The sequence below is a fragment of the Melopsittacus undulatus genome, chromosome 8, assembly GCF_012275295.1.
Source record: "Melopsittacus undulatus isolate bMelUnd1 chromosome 8, bMelUnd1.mat.Z, whole genome shotgun sequence".
Classification (NCBI taxonomy): domain Eukaryota; kingdom Metazoa; phylum Chordata; class Aves; order Psittaciformes; family Psittaculidae; genus Melopsittacus; species Melopsittacus undulatus.
Window position 1 is genome coordinate 21,852,453 of NC_047534.1, and position 17,241 is coordinate 21,869,693.

Genomic DNA, 17,241 nt, shown 5'->3' on the forward strand with positions numbered 1-17,241 from the left:
TTGTTTCCTCACATGACCACAGAGGAAATTCTGGACATGAACTGCACAGGCACACACACACTCCATCACCAAGAACAGTGAGATGCAGAGGCACTTTTGCAGAGGTAGCTCTTATGCCAGCTCGCCAAAGCAGCCAGCACCCAATTCTAGGCATAGCAAAAAGAAGAGTTCACTGACAAAAGCCATAATTATGATTTTTGATTAACACATAGAAGGTGTTTCAGAGATCAGGAATCCTGGCTCAGAATATGCCAACAAAATCAAGCTAAGCCACTGGCAGCCTTCGCCTGATGTGGAAAGCTCAGTTCTGCATAAATCAGGGGTGAAGGCTGAGGCTGGAAGGCCACAAGTTGGTTCCAAGCTTTGAGTGAGTCTTGGTAGGAAGCAAAAGAAAATATGATCCAATTTTGCAGCTGAAAAACATAGCTACTACCCACCTAAGAAAACTTTTACAGGGCTGCCTTTAGATTTGGACATCAGAGACAGTTTTAATCACTCACTGCAAACGTTACACTGATACCAGAAACTGAAAATACAAGTTTGTTTTGAAGTGTGATGAAAACTCAAACACACCATTGTCTCAATACTTGGAAACAGAACTGACCCCATACACTGAATAAAAACATATTTTACATGAAGTATCACAGTGAACCCCTAGGGCTAGACGTTGTCATATCTACCAGTAGCAGTACTGAATAATACAGTCACTATATTCATATTTTCCACAAACATCAAAAGCTACATCTTGTGATGCCAATATGACTGCAATCACAGTTAAAGACAAATGGAATAATACTTCAAGCATTTGGTTTTTTTTCCTGCTGGGCAAGAAGCCGTTACACAACTGGAAAGAAAGCACAAGCATCACAGTATTGGACAACAGCCCCCAGTGAGAGCATGCTCTCCAAATCAGAAAGTGCCTCCATCAACACAAATGGCATGTGTCAACCAGCCAGGGATTCACCAGCCAAATCTTCTTTTAAGAGACTAATTCTTTATGAACCCAAAACCAGCAGGCACACCAAAATAACAGTCCCTACCGGCAGTGTTCAGGAGAGCCCACACCTTCAGCTTCTGCACCACAGCACAGAACTTAAGGATTTAGTCAAAGTACTGCTACTGCCTGTTGCTCTTCCATGTAGCAAGACAGATCACAGCAAGTAGAGAAGTAGGACATAAAGCCACAGTTACTGTATTTCCAAATGATTTTGCCACCTTCCATAAAGTAGAAATAAAATCTGGTAGAGGGGTTTAGCTCAAATTGCCTGTTGGCAAACCACCTCTTTAAGCACACAAACAACAACAAAAACACAAACATCCAACCACAACTTCCTACATAAATATATATGCAATTTTGCCTTCTTATTTTCAGCCGCTTTACTTTGATTTCATTGCTTAATTTTGCATTCTTAGTCTGCTGGGTAGTATTAGAAGTGGACCAACCCAGGTAAGAAATTCATTCAGAAGTTTCATTTTAGAATGGCTCTAGACAATATCGAATGCAGCCCCTATAATACAAATCTAGATGGCTGTTTAACTCATTGCTACTTCACCTTCGCAGCACAGCTGGCATGCCAGAACATCTGTACACCCATTTGAAAAAACTGCTTTCACAAAGTTGTTTCTTCATCAAGTCCTCTAAACTACTCAAGGTAGAGGGAGGTTCATTCAACATTATCCTTCTTCCTCTTATTACAAAAGACTTTCAGCTGGACCAAGCACGCATTAGTACAACACTACAGAACTGCTGTTCCCCACAGGACTTACAAAGGAAGTTCACAACAGCAGACACACAAGTAGCCTGTCTACCTTATCAAGTCTGACATGCAATGTAAAAATTCACAAACCAAGGTCCACTGTACCAAAAGAGCACAGCTCAGGAGGTGTGCAAAGTTATTTCCTACACAGAGAACCACCCAGCAGCAGGTAACATTTGAGCTACAACTTTCCCCAAATACATGAAAAATCATAATCACTCCTCCAATAGGATCAGCATGAACTTACATTCCAAGCTGCCAAGACAGCATGCGTAGATCACATTTAATTTCTTCTGCAACCAAAAAATTACACTAAATAAGAACTTCAGCCTTTCTTTGTTTTGTTTTAATTCTTTTACACTTAAATCAGAATGAAGACATCTAATCTGACATATTTCCCTTAATTTATCTTTTCCTGCTAGCTTCCAGGTCAGTCACTTCAGCTACACCCCGTAACAGCTGTCAAACATACACTGACTAAGGTGTACACACACACACAAAGTATACGTTTGAAAGGGGTTTTCACACAGAAGGGTGTGAAAGGGTTTATATACACACAGAATGAAAGCTCTTCAGAGTCCTATTTTTTTTAGAATACAAATTCCTTACTTAACACTGCTTTTTAAATATTTTTCTGTTCTATAACACATTGTGAGCAGCAACATCATGGAGACAGCATTGGTTGCTTACTGAAAACAGCTGTATAAATTAGACATGGCATATGTAAAGCAATAAAGAACAGAGGGAAAAATAGGTGTTTACCACTTCTTTCGTATTTCTAAAGACATGCAGGAAGGGGAGTTTCCTACAGGCAAGGAAATCAGCGTATTAGAAATACATATTTTCTCACAGAAGGCTCAGCCTTCTGCCTCCTAACGAATCAGTAACTGTAATAACCCGTATTATAGTATTTCCCAGAGCCACCAGTGCAGGAAGTTTCTCCCTCTCTCCTGAACACAGGAACTTACTGATTATAGAAAGTAAGCAAAAAGAAAGTCAAGGCCACAGGCAGCATATGACCCCACTAACTAGAGCATAATACTGAGAAATATGTGTCAGTTTATCCTACATATTTAACAATTTTTCCATTTGTAGCATAAGTAAACATTCACTCATTTTAATCTTTGAAATAAAGTTTAGATATCTCATTAACTAAGTTTTCAAAACACATTTAGTCTCAAGGAGCACTTGCTGCAAAGAGCTCCCAATATATTTCTTCAGAAAAACATCCACCATGTCCTTGTGCAGGGCTCAAAGCTGACACAGGCAAAGGGAGAATTTAGCCCAAAGTATCATTTCAAAAGCCATAAAGAAAAGGTATTAAAAAACCCCTTCATAATCTCATGAAAGCAATGCATTCCTAATAGGCTGAATATCAGTTAATTTCTTGACTCACAAAGTAAGTTGATATTAATAGATACGAGGAGACCGAGAGCTTTTTAATTCTCTTCGGAACAAAGCCCGCTCCTTCCAGAAAGCTTCATAAGTAAGGTCCCAAATACCAAAATTCCCACATGAAACAGATTCAAATGCTGAAAATAAAGACCTTGTGAGGACCTTCTCTACCCCTATAAATAGTTTAAAGCTTAAAAAACAAGCTGTGGAAAAAACTTCTCAACTAGAACAGAGACTGTAGATAAGCAAGCTGCTCGAATAAAAAACAGAAGAAAACACAGAATAATTGAAAAGGGTAGGAAGTAACAGATGACCAAACTTTCTAGGAAAACACAGGACGGAAGACGTTTACAAGGCAATGATGCAAGAGGCACCTTTCAGTCAAAAAGGCAGAAAAACATCCTACAAGAAATAAATAAAAAGCCTTCTGGAAATTGTGCAAGTTCCACCAATTGTTGAGTATCAACACAGTCAAAACCTGCACCACATGGAAGAGGGGAACAAAAAGAGTACATTTTACTCAAGACAGTGGAATCGGGTAAAGGTTAACATCAGGTTTTGTGAACACTGACAGAGAAGCAAAACACAGCAGTAAGCAACAGAGACAGTGCAAACATTAGAATAAATTTAGGTTTATATTGAAGTATGAAAAAGGAAATAGCTTATATAAATTACTGCAGCTTCTGTTAAATTGTGCATACAGATAATTTTTATGAATACCTGATGCTAGTGGTTACTGTTACCTTCCAGAGAAAGCCTAAAGCACCAGCTAAAAACCAAAGTTTCTTTAAAAAAATAAAATAAAAAGGCTTTGTACTGATTGTCAGTACTGACGTTTGTTTTCTCTCTGTGTTTTTGCATTTACATGACAGTCTTCTCATTCAGACCTGGCGCCTCTGCTGGTTCCTTCCTGTGGGCAGGCACTTGTTCCAGTGTGTACCAGCCAGATCAGGGAAAGGTTCAGATGGCAGTTCATAGAATGACAGAATCACAGACTGGTTTGGATTGGAAGGGACCTTAATACTCATCCAGTTCCACTCCCCTACCACCGGTAGGGACACCTTCCATGAGACCAGGTTGCTCCAAGCCACATCCACATCCAAAGACCCAAGTGAGTGAGCCTGGAGGGATTTGGTCACACTAACAAAAGCAGCAAACACCTTTGCAATGAAGACACTCCAGCAGCACTACACAAAGGACAGCTGCACCAGTTAACTGCATTCCCAGCTGAAGTTGTCCTACTGGCAGTTTTTTCTGCATAGAAAACAGTTTTCCTATCTGGCTTCATTAAGCTTCAAGACAAGGTGAGCACGAGATGAGGAGACACACTTCCGTCTCATGGTTCACCTTCTAACCAAGAACCAAGTAAAATGAAAGTAAAACTCCTAAAATAACCCAAAGCAGGCTCTCTCAGGTACTGGATACCACTTGCCCCAAAGCAAGGCAGCAGCCAAGCTTCAGGTTTGTGATAAAAATCTGTCTCACCCAGCAATTTAAGTTCCTACCAAGCTTGCGCCTTGGAAGTGAAGCGTCCTGGTCTCATAAAAGCAGCTGCAGAACACCACAGTGTCCACATCTGAAGGAGCAGAGCCTCTAGTACAGAGAAGGGCAAGAAATGCCGAAGTCAGTGGATTAGAGAGTGGTTGTATGGGAAGTGGCTGTGAGCATCTCTGACTGCAGCCACATCTTCCTGTTCCAAGGAGGATGTTAATGGGACCCTGGATAGATATTAGGACCCGAGCTCGTGTCCCTACATCTTCCACCCCTTATTCTGAACAGCAGTTACTGCAGAGCCATACATACTTAGCAAGGGATGTTTATACAAATATGAAGGGATTTTTGTTTGACAATAGCTGACTTACTACATGACAAGCATTAAATCACATTTAATTTCTAACATGCTTTTAAAAGCACTTAAATAGTTTTCTAGAACTGTTAAATTATTTTACCAAGAATGGAGTCACACAAGTTTAAGATTAAAGATTTTAAAAATAGGAATTTTTAATGGAAGTATTACAACATGCAAGAATAATTATCTTTACATAAGGATACAATTATTCTTTTAGTATTTAGGTAGTTGCTGTAGCTTTGATAATACTAAAAATATATGAAAATATTTCTTGTATCTGTTTTGTCTTTAGGTATTTCACTGGGTCTTGTCTTATTGCTGTGTTGTGGAACGTGAACTTTATTTTCCAGGCTTCATCCTTCATCTAACTGTTGTAGGGCACAGTAGAGTTGAAGAAAAGGCCATACTTCCAAAAAGGAGTATTTCCTACTTTATTCTGAAAATACAAGGCGAAAAAAGACGGTACAAAAAGTTTACTGAATGATGGGGCTATCAAATATGAAAAGTTAATAACAGAGATATTTTGATCTTAAACTGATTGCAAGTCACTAAGAATAAAAATACCAACAAAACAAACCAGAACTAAACTACTTGATTTGCTTAAAAACCACATCAGTTATTTGGCTCTCCTTCCATTTCCAAGCAAAATTGCTAAGCAAGAGATTAACCTCACTTTGTCAGAAAATTAACCACTCTGAAAATTAAAGTTGAATATCAAGACACTGTACAACAAAAAGAAAAAAAAGTGACATTACGCAAAAAAATACTACAAACCTCTACAAAGATTAGCCCCAAACCGCACCTAAAACCAAGACTCAAACCACTTCTTGCCATCTTTCCCAACATTCACTACATTGAAATAAAACAACTGAAGAATTAGGCTGTGGAAGGAGGACAACGGCACCTACCCGTAGGAAATACTACACTATCAACTAAAGCCACAGATTACAACCCACTTTCACAATTACATGTTGTTCCTCTGCTCATCTGTCACTCAAAAGTCACTGCCTCTGAGGAGAAAGAGCTTCAATTTCTCTAGAAGTCTCAAGAGCTTCTGTCTCTTTTATATTCCAGATGGTCTATGGAGGGAGGGCAGGTAGGCCAAGAACAGGTAACAGGATTTTCCAGGCTTTGTACTTCATTACAGGTTATTTCAGGTCAAACAGAGGGTGTTCACTGCCACAGAAGTCAAAGGTCACCCATACCATAACATAGAAAGGTGTTTTAAATGTAGTTCAATCGTGATTCAAGGTGCATTGCACAATCACCAGCTATCTCTAACAGGGCTCATCCTTGCCAATTCCTTCATATTTGGTTTTGCACAGAGCCCACCCAGAGTTCTGAAACAGTTTCAGATGCTTAGAGATCCATCTCATCCTTCACCCAAAGAATAAGCTTTTATTCCAAGAGCTGGACTGAAAGCAATACATTATTTTCCACTCCGTCTCAGATTTTCAGTCAAGATATCTGAAGAAAAACAGTATTTTAGTGACTTAGGAACAGAAACATTAACTTAGTGAAAGGTCCCCACCATCGAGCTCAGTTCTCACTACTCTTATTTTCAAAGGCAAGCAAATGTCATAGGCCAGTTGAAAATAAGTATTTGACTAGCTATGAGTTTACATAACCCACTTACTGGAGCTCCATAGTTTCAGCAAAGTGCTAAGGATGTTTTCTTCATCAAATTAATCTTATGCCAGGACTTCTGAAATTCTCCTCTAACGGAGATACTGTAAAATCATCAGCTAATTGAAGAAACTGAGAAAATACAGAAAGGTATGAACGAGCTTTCTTGACATATGAAAGGGGGATACTGTTTCACAAAACAGCGACATGTAACGGAGAGCTGGTATCTCCACAAGAGCATCCTACTCCCACATTTTTTCCTTCCTTGGTCAAGGAACACCAGTTGATTCCCAGGCCTGCTCTCTACCCAACTCACACTGGTGTTAGGCGACAGAGCAGTCTACCTCAGCTGTAATGCTTCTGCAGATGGAATGAGATCATCACATATTCAGCGAGGGTAAGGCTTGTCTAATAAAAGGATTTCAAAAAGCACGAATGGTGTCTGCTTTTTTCCACAAAGTTCCATGCAGAAAATAAAACTGCCTATAGTAACTATTCTCTATGTGCCCAGCAGTTGTGTGCCACAACACCTCACAGGCCTCACACTGCAACATCAAGATTCAGCTCAATTAAAAGAAGTTTTCCTTCTGTATTTAACGTTCCTCTGAAATAGACATTTGGGCTCACACAACAAAGCTGTTCCCGTTACTAATGCTTTTACTCCCCTACATACATACATGCAAAGAAAGCCAACTACAAATTTCCTGCTTCAAAACGCAGTGTTCCGTCAAAAAGATCTTTGATGCTATAATCAACATACTGGCAGATGGAAATGCAAGAAAGAGAATATATGCTGTTAAAGAGAAAACCATTCTAAAACCAGTAAGTGCAATCCCTTGAAATAGCACAGAGAGGTGCATCCCTAAACATACAAGCTTGGAGAAGCACAGCCTGACATTCCTACACATTTAGGTTGGGATTATCACAAGAATTAAGCATAGTTAATTCTGTTTTACCCAGGAGCTGATAAGCTAATACTGCCTCTGGAAGTGCTGCTCAGCGTTCCATCCCCTTGAATAGACACGATTAAGCTGACAGATACTTTTCAAAAAAGCACCTCCAAAACAGTATTTGCTTTGAAGCAACTGCTATAAGTAGAAGCACACAGTAAGAGAAGCAGCACACACACCTTCTAGTATTTCTAGCAGTTGTATCTTCTGCAGGATGAGTTGAAAGCTCACTCTTCCTCCCCACACCCTGCCTTTGTGTCTCCTGCATAATGAGATGCCAGAGAGTCTCATTTTCCTATTTCTGTAGGTAGTTATTTGAAAGACAGGAGGGAGAAAACATGCAAATACAAAAAACCTGAAACAGAAAAAAACCCACACATCCCAGCAGAGACCCCAGGTCAGGGGCAGCTTTCCAGGAAGTTTTTCAATGCAACTTTATTCCAGCTGATGAAATCTCTCTGAATGCAGAGTTCTCAAGGCCGAAGAGAAGCACACCACCACCACCAGAATTAAGAGCATCTAGCCAAATGAAGTTATGAGAAAAATAATTCACAAGTGCAACTGATGCTAGCCCCTGAGCAAGCAGGACAACTCGCACTACAATTCAAGTCCCTGGCAATAAACACACTCAATGCAAACTCTATTGAATTCCTGTTTTCCATGATGATAAAACACCATCTCACCGAGTGCTACCATAAATGGCTCGTGGTAGCGCAGATAAAGCGGCCACCACCGTTCTATCAGGATCAGTTTTCCCCCGGTAAGTCCACGCTAACACTTTGCTCTATTTATTTGCGATCTCACCATGATGCTCTGTAATACAGCCCTGACCTATTTTCCAGGTGCTTAATTAATCTCTTTGCTGGCTGCCACGCTTATTAGATAGCTACTGCATGAATCTTAAACTTCATTTATAGAAACCTTTAGCCAATTTATTCTGTTACGGCATTATTATGTCACAAAGTCAGTCCTCACAGCCTAACCAAGCTTTTCTACTTCCCGTAAAGCCAATCACAGCAGAAACTTTTTGCAAATGATGTAATGGGAGGTAATACCAACAGCAAAAAATAACCAGAGAAATATGCATTGTAATCAACAACTACAGCTCTACTCAATGTAATTGCCTCTCATGTCAATTTCACATTTTCCCCACAATTTAAAGATACAAAAATAACTGAAATAGACACGATTGTACACAAGCAGGAAGATACAAAAACATCAGAGAGCCACATAATTCCTGGGAAGGCAAGCCTGGGAATCTCAAAACAACTCACAAAGTTAACAAAAAAGGAAACCATTGCCGGGTTTGGCACCAAGTCAGATGCACAGTTCATAACAAAAGTATAGCCTCAAAAGAAAGATATTTATATATACATAAGCACAGAGCACTGATGGTTGAGGGCTTAACGTAAACTAAAATTTAAAAAGAAAAAAAAAATGAAAAACAACATTTGCTACAGCATTAAACACACGCAAACACATCTGTCATGTTTATAATTGATTCCACGATGAATGAAGAACCAGCACAAACGCAGCATAATCCCTGCTGCAATCACTACGTTAAAGCCACCAGCAACAATACCACCCCACGCCTGGTTTTATACAGCTAGTTTTTGAGAACTGACCAAATTTTGAAGCGTCAGCTTCCTTTCCAGTTGTGTTTATTTACATCGGCCCCGCAGCACCGTTCGCTCCCCGCCCGATCCCAGCCACCGCCCAGCTCGGAGGAGCGGCTCCCGCGGGGCTCTGCTCGGGGCTCAGGCTGAGGAACGCCGCCTGGGTCCCGCCGGGGTAGGAGCCACCGCCGCACCCGGGCACCGCCCCGGGACCCCCGGCGCAGCGCTGGGAAGCACCCGCCGCCAGCCTGAGAGCACTGTACAAGAGGGAGGCGGCCGCGGAGCGCCCAGGAGGGGAGCGGTGCACTGCCAGGATCCGCCCGGCCCAACACCGCCCCGCGGCCGGTAACGGGCGAGGCGGGCGGCCACGCCTTTCTCCCACCGAGCGGCGGCGGCCTCGCCCGGCACCCGGGCAGCGCTCGGGGCGGGTGCTTCCCTGCGCCGGGAACAGAGGAACTTCGCGGGCGCGGCGGAACAGGCGCCGTCGAGGGCGACGGGAAGAGGAAGGGGAAACAGTACTGACCGCTCCCCGCCACTCCGACAAGGGCGGCGGCGCACCGTGCCTGCCGCACCCGGGACAGGGGGGTAACGGCTTGCCCCGCCCCTCCACCCCGCAGCCCCCCACGGAAAAGAGACGAAAGGTGGCGGCGGAGGCAGTGCCCCTCGCCGCCCACCAGGAACGGCCCCGCGCCTAGCCCGGCGCTCACCTTCACGGAGCGGGCCGCGCTGGCGTCCGATCTGTAGCTGCCGCCGCCACCCTGGGCATGTCCGGGAGCGCCACGGTGAAGCTCCGCTCCGCCGGGCTCAGCGCCTCACCCCCGCCGCTCCTGCCGCCGCCGCCTTGGCCGCTGCCATCTTGTCCTGGCGGCTGGGAGGGAAGCGCCCCAGCTCAGCCCGCTCGGCAGCCCGGGCCTCCGCCTCATCTTCCCGGGGAGGGACCCAGCCCGCCCCCGGCCGCCGCCTCCTACGCGTCCTCCCGCCTCCGCGGCTGCCCTGCCCGTGCCGGCCTAGCGGCGCCTACCACCCATCGCCACAGAGCGGCGGGGCCTCTGCGGAGGGGGCCTGCGGGCTCCGCGTGCCCCGGCCCCGCGCCCAGCCTGCGGGGCCCTACCTGCAGGGCCCTCCCGCCGCCCGCCCAGAGCCTCAGCGGCAGCGCCCCCACTCGGCCCCGCCGGACCCACCCGAGCGCTCTGTCAGTCCGCAGCGCATAGGCACAGCTGCCTCGCCGGCCATGGCAACCCGGGCTCGGGCGAAGCCGGGCGCCTAAGTGGCGCCTAAGTAATGCCTGGCGCTCACCCTGCCTCTCCGCATCGGAGGGGCCGGGCAGGTGCGTTGCCATCACCCCCCAAGCTGCAGGTTAGCGGCGAGGCCAAGGCAGGACCCTCTGCGTAAGCCGGGCAGACCTACGAGGGCAACTTCAGATGCTCCCACCGCGAACTCTCCTCTACCCACCCCAGTCCATCACTACCTGGAGGAAGGCAATTTCATGTGAGCTCCTCGAGGAGCACCCACAAACCCCCAGTGGTCCTCCAATGCCCGCACTCCTAATTGTCAAACATGGAATGGTGAGCAATTCGTCCCCATCTCCTTGGCTACCAGCTCCTGTACCGTAATTCACAGACCTTTGGGATGAGGAATGCATCATGGAAAAGACCCAACTCTCAAAAAGTGGAGTTTAGAAGATGGCAATATGAGAGTGAACACATCACCTCTAGACTTGTTTAAATTAGGGTTCCTGCATTATAAGATGAAGTGAGTCCCCTTCCCAGCCCTGAAAGTGAAGCACCAACCTTCTAGGTCCAGCCTGCCATCTTTCCCTGCTGAGCAGCCCCTGCCACCACAGCCAGACACCATCAGTCACACCACTGGCTACAGAAGTAACAGGACACAGAAAACGCAATAACCATGTTGTGTCCCACAGGACAGTCCATCGCTCTGCCTTGCTCAGCTCTTGCCAAAACAACAGGATGCACCCTCAGTGCCTAATGTTACACAACACTTAGTGAATATTAGTGGTTGCTTGTAGGACTAGTCAACTTCTGCAAACAGCATTCTTGACCCTAAATAGTATTCAGCTGATGTGGGGCAAAAAAGGAATTGCTGTTGGCCTATAAAGTAGTGAGCCCCAAGATAAATCCTTGGCTACAACTGGTCATCACATGCTTCTCCACCTCTTGCCAAAAATAACCAAGAATTTCTTTATTTACTTGTACAACTCTATGTACTCCCCTATTTTTCTTACACTCCCTGTTCCAGGATTTTTAATGCTTGTCTGCTTGATTTTAACCTTTGTTTAGGTCCAGCCCTGGTAATATCGTTAGATGTGAAGTCAGAATTTGAATTAATTAACTGGAGAAGACAGAGTTATTGTACCGAAGTACTAAAACCTAACACTCGAGTTAGTACCATCATGTCACCAATATGCGGTCTTGTAAGTAATGAGACATATAATTTAAGGGTGGAGAAAAATAGGTGGGTGTCAGTGTTAGCAAATTACAGTTCTCAAGAGCTGCTCATCACATCTTTTGCTTACTAATTTTACAGATATTAATCAAGCTTCTCTTCACACATCTCCCAAAAAAATAACGTCCTCTGGAATTACTCAGACACATGTTTTATCATCCTATAATCTATTTCAAAAGACTTGAATTGTTGATAAACATTCTTGCTGCAACCATACAAACTCCAAAATTACTTCACCAACCAAAGCATTAAATATCTGCTGATTCAGCCTGTGACAGTATTCCATACACAGATATAAACTGGCATACGTGTCACTCCAAATTAAACACTTGGGATCTATGAAATATCCCCAAATCCTCCTCCTCAGCTACTAACTAGTCTTGACGTATTTTTTACAGCTGTTTTTTAAGAACTATTTCTAGTTCTCGTATTTTTCACCATGTAAGTTTTTGATAACCAAATTGACAGTAGTCATTCAACCAAAATACGGTGAACATGAACGAGACCCATCCTCTAAAAATAGACAAAATTGTGAATCCAATGCTCTGCTGATGTGCCTGCACGATTTTCACCAACTTTCACAAATAGATTTCAGGTTTAGAAGATACGGGATAAACTTCTTCCATTACACTGGTCTCTTTCTGGAGTTTTGAGTTGGTCATGTTTGCTACATAACAGAGCCTCCCAAAACATCTCACCACCATCAGGCTGGTCCTCACATTCCAGTTTTTGCTAATCAGATGAAGCCAGACTTCCCCTCAGCCTACAATGGGAACATCACCAGCATATAATCAAACTCTCAAATCTCTTCAAAACTCTTCCAATTGCTTCTGTGGAGCACAGCAGCTCTCTGAAGAGCCAGTGTTTGTCCTCACTTGGATGTTGTTTCAATTGAAGGCTTCCCTGTGCTTTGTGCAAATCTCATTGTACTAAGGGGTCCGCCTGGCATGAAATGGCCAGTAGCGCTACAGCAAGCTGAAGCGCCAAACCTCCTCTGGCACTTGACTGCTTGTAAGTCTTCCTTTGGGCACAGAAGAGTTTTTAATTACCCACAACATGCGGTAAAGCAACATTAGATGCATAAGCGAATTTTAAACACTGATGAACATTTCTATCAGAGGTTAAACATGACTGCCTGAGAAGCCCTTGCATGATTTTTTTTGTCACCTGAAAAACAGTGAACACATTCTTGCCCTGATTTTCTCTTAGCAGGTATTTTGTGCTGACAGGCAGCTGAGGGGTTAATACAGAAACTCCTGTTACACCTGTAAGTAGTGTGGACTACTGATACCACTCTGAGGGGAGTGTTTTGTTTCAAAGTACTTAAGTAACTCTGTGAAAGGAGGCCCATGTCATTTATATTCATTTATAAACTTCAGCAGTGAAACACCACACCTCTCCACAGGCCTCTGTTTCACCTTGTTCCTGTACCTTTACAGAGGATTAAGCAATTGTTAGGTGTGAGTGCTCAAAGTGGAAAGAAGAAACAGAAGTTAAAGAAGACATTTCCAATTGATGTAATCTATTATGCAGCAAAAAGAGATGATCTGAGGACAAACACAGGCTGAGAATTTCTGGCAGCACAACTAGCAATGACATTTTGTGCTATTTTTGTTATCAAAATCCCAAGCGTAGACACAGACAGAAAATGCTTTGGCTAGAACAATTTGTTTTACTCATCAAACTGCTATAAGATGTATCATCAAAACACTTTTTACAGCCAGTATGAGTTGTTTATATCAGGTTATGAGTTGTTTAGATCAGCTGAGCTCTTAACTCTTGAACAAACTTGAGTCCTGAACAAGGCTGTGCTATTAGAGCTGCCCAGAAGAGCCAAACAACAAAGATAAGGGACAGAAGGCGAGACTGTAGGGCTGTAATTCCATCCACCAGGCCCTTCACCTGGTCGCTAATAACACAGGGTGCAACTGCATGAAACAGCAAGCCATGCTCAAAGTCCACCCCTCTGAAAAGGGGAAGAACTGCATCCTTACGATTTCCTTGATCTTCTCTACACATCCAGTTGAATTCTCCCACTCATAACCCTCCATTTAGTAGATTCAACTCACCCAGCAAAACAGGGGAAGGCAGAGTTTTTCCTTGTCAGCTAGTAGGTAGGGCTGTGTAGACTTCATTTTAGCTTTCTGGGGAGAAATTACGAAATCTAAACAGCCCAGAAGCATGCTGGTTGGCAACACACTGTTGTGGCCACTGAACGTATCCAGGCTGTAATCACCTAACCTGCAGAGTACGAGCAGCAAGCACTGACCCACAGAAGGAGGCTGAAATAGGGGACAGTTCCACTTCAATTTCTCCTTTTCTTAAGCTTTCTCTTTTCTTAACCATAGTCTTCAGTCTTTCCCACAGTATTTAGCAGTATATGTCAAGCAGTGAATTAATTTGTGGTAGGACTTCAAATTATGGTATTGCTACACTGTTTGTCACATTTGCTGAAATATTTTATGCTCACCATATTTATCCTCCCAAAACAGTAAGAAGACTGGACAGAGTTAACTATGTTTTTTATCCTCTCAATTCTTTATCTAAAGTATTTTTAAACTGATGTAACTGTCACTGAAGTATGACTTGTATTATGAGACAAAGCATTGAGTGTGATGCATTTGGATTAAAACCTTTCAAGATCCAAATTTCTGCTGAAACCTGTAAAGGGATCAGAGTTACATTGATAAAAAGTGCTTTCCTAAAACATAAACATTCAAATTTACACTTTCCACTGATTACCATCATATTCTGATAAACCTAGTTCAAAGTTCCCCAGATGCCCTCCCCATAGATTTGTTTGCCAGACATATGCGAAATCCAACCTTCTGTTGCTGGGCCAAAATGGAAGATTACTTTCAAATTGAAAGCAAACATACACTTTGCTCTTTCTGCAACAAGTGGAAGGTCAGTTGAGAAGCACTATGTTTCTTCAATTAAAAAACACGTGTTTCTCTATGCAGTTCACATTATTTAAGTACTTTTCAAAAATAAGCACAGATATTCAAACATGTATTTTTCAGCTTTTATTTTCCACTTCATTGTTTGGGTTGTTTGTGGGTTTGTTTTTTTTTTTTGCATCAAAATGCTACTTACTTTACTAAACCAGCTTTAATAGAGGACTAGAAGAAAAGGCAGGGGGTATTTTTTTTTCTTGCTTGCTCTTTAATTTGCAAGTTAAATGAATAGCCTGGATCCTCCATAAGATTTAAAAACTGCAAAGGACAGAACACACCTCCACGGGCTGGTGGTGCTTTCTGGGGCTTTGTTCAAGGGCCATGCTTGTGCCGATATTCATTTTCATGAAAGCATCACCATTCCCTGAGGATGTCCTAAGATACACATGAAGATCAATCTACTTCTGTGGCTCTTCCAAAGGTGAAAACCAGACTGAAAACATTCTTCAGCTGCCTGTCTTTATGCTTGTTTTTCCCTCAGCCCTTAAAAACTGGTTCTAAGGAACCTCACACACCATTCTGACATTGCCAATTCAAATTCTACCAAGTGTTAATGGTAACTCTTAGGAAATTAACTTGTCTTGCATACAAAGATGATAACATGGTGAGTAAAATGGTAAGTCTTAGGAAAAGTAGAATCTTTAAAATATTTTTTATTATGATGTAGATAAAAGCTGGCTGACTTGAGATGAGCTGCCTCTTAGATGGCTTTCCTTAAGAAAAATGGTGGGCAGCCAATCTTGTGCAAGGACTTACAGCTTTCAAAAAAAAAAAAAGTACTCACCAAATTAAAAAATAAAAAATCAGCCTTGATTTGTTATGTCCCATCATTGAAAAATTAAAAGAAACTGCAACCCAATAGAAGCGGATTATAAGAGTTGGTGCTGAGGACCAGTATCAAGGTCTGGAAAAATATTAAGGGTTTATCTTGAAATTATATAAATAATTACTACTTCAGCTTAGGATTTTCAGATTTGTTTTTAAATAAAAAAAATGTTTGTTTTCAACTTTACTGTTCTTTTAGGTGCCACAGTTTTTGAAACAACCAGCTAGGACCACTCAATTTAAAAATAATGTCACCCTTCCACTTTTCACAGATTATTTTGTTCAGGGATACTGTGAAACACTTATTTCTCTGTTTGTGCTCATATTACATCAATAGGTGTAGATCTGACAGATGTCTTAAGCTATAGTAAGTTCTCGTTCATATTTACAGAGGACCATAAATAGTTAAGAGTAATACAGTATTCTACAGAGTAGTTTAAACACCTTTCCTGGACCATATGAACTATAATGTACATGGTATTGTATTTTTCCATCTCTATTTTCCTTTTCAGTCTGTTTTTGCATCTTTGTAGGAGCCATAGAAGTATCATAGGATTACAGACTGCTTTGGGTTGGAAGAGACCTTAAAGCTCATCCAGTTCCAACCCACTGCCGTGAGCAGGTACAACCTCCACTAGACCAGGTTGCTCCAAGCCCTGTCCAGCCTGGCCTTGAACACTGCTTCTCTGGGGTAACCACAGCTTCTCTCGGCAACCGTGCCAGTGCCTCACCACCCTCACAGGGAAGAACTTCTCCCTAATATCCAACTTAAATCTCCCCTCTGTCAGCTTAAAGCCATTTTCCCTTGTCCTGTCACTGCAGGCCCTTGTCAAAAGTCCCTCCCCAGATTTCTTGTAGGTCCCCTTTACATACTGAAAGACTATTATAAGTTCTCCCATGAGCCTTCTCTTCTCCAAACTGAACAAGCCTGATCATTCGTCATGCATACACCTTAGGAGATCCACAAGGAAAGGGTAGATCTTCATTAAATGTGTCATGATAATGTAAATTTGTAGTTTGAAGCTGTAAATTTTCTTGTAAGAGTCTTGCTATTTTAATGTAGTCTTTCTGGTGTTTTCACATAAGAATATTTAATATTCACATTTTTTATTCTCTCTCTCCAGCAGGAAAACAATTTGAAGTGATTATTAGGATTAACAAATGTTAAATGTGTACAAGAATCCACTGTGTTTCTAATTTTGAGGCTCTTGGCAAGGGCAAATATAATATTTTACCATATTAGAATACTCCACAACAAAACTGTGAGAATCTTATATAATCTGAGAAAAATAACATCCAAGGCCATCAGTGAAAAGTAAGAATTGTAACACAGAATCACACTGACAGATTTCAAAATAAAAAAGAAAATGCAGCTTTAAATTGCTGGCTATAAAAGGTATGCTTCATTTTGGAGCATAGTAAAACTAATGTTACCAAATTAGCGATATCAAAACATTGGGGAAAAATATTTTTACTTAAAAAAAAGTTAAGACGACATTGAAATTTTGTTTGTATGGAGGAGAACATCAACTTTTCAAAATAGAAACGCCACTCTGAAACTTACTTAGAACTAAAAAAAACAATTATATAGTGTTAATTTGTAAAATCTTTAATAGAAAATACTGTACTTTCTACTACTGTTTTGAAATGAGCATCATTTCTGCACCGTACACGTGAGAATATGCATAGGGTACCATCCAATAACATTACCAACCATTTCAGATTTACAGTTGAGTAATCACTTCTTTTTTTAGGGACTGATACATTGCAAGATCAAGGGCTGCAGACAGATGAACACCAGAA

General features: G+C 42.3%; 1 protein-coding gene across 4 annotated transcripts in view; it reads right to left on the bottom strand.

The window, feature by feature from the left end:
- HIPK3 (homeodomain interacting protein kinase 3) overlaps positions 1-17,241 on the bottom strand; it is a 100,692-nt gene that overhangs the window by 54,796 nt on the left and 28,655 nt on the right. For 3 of the 4 annotated variants that reach the window (XM_034065148.1, XM_034065149.1, XM_034065147.1), the window contains exon 1: positions 9,901-10,056. The exons of the other annotated variant lie outside the window; for it this stretch is intronic. The gene's annotated coding sequence lies outside the window, so the exon portion shown is untranslated. Of the gene's footprint in view, positions 1-9,900; positions 10,057-17,241 lie in introns of those variants that run through there. 4 annotated transcript variants of the gene reach the window in all.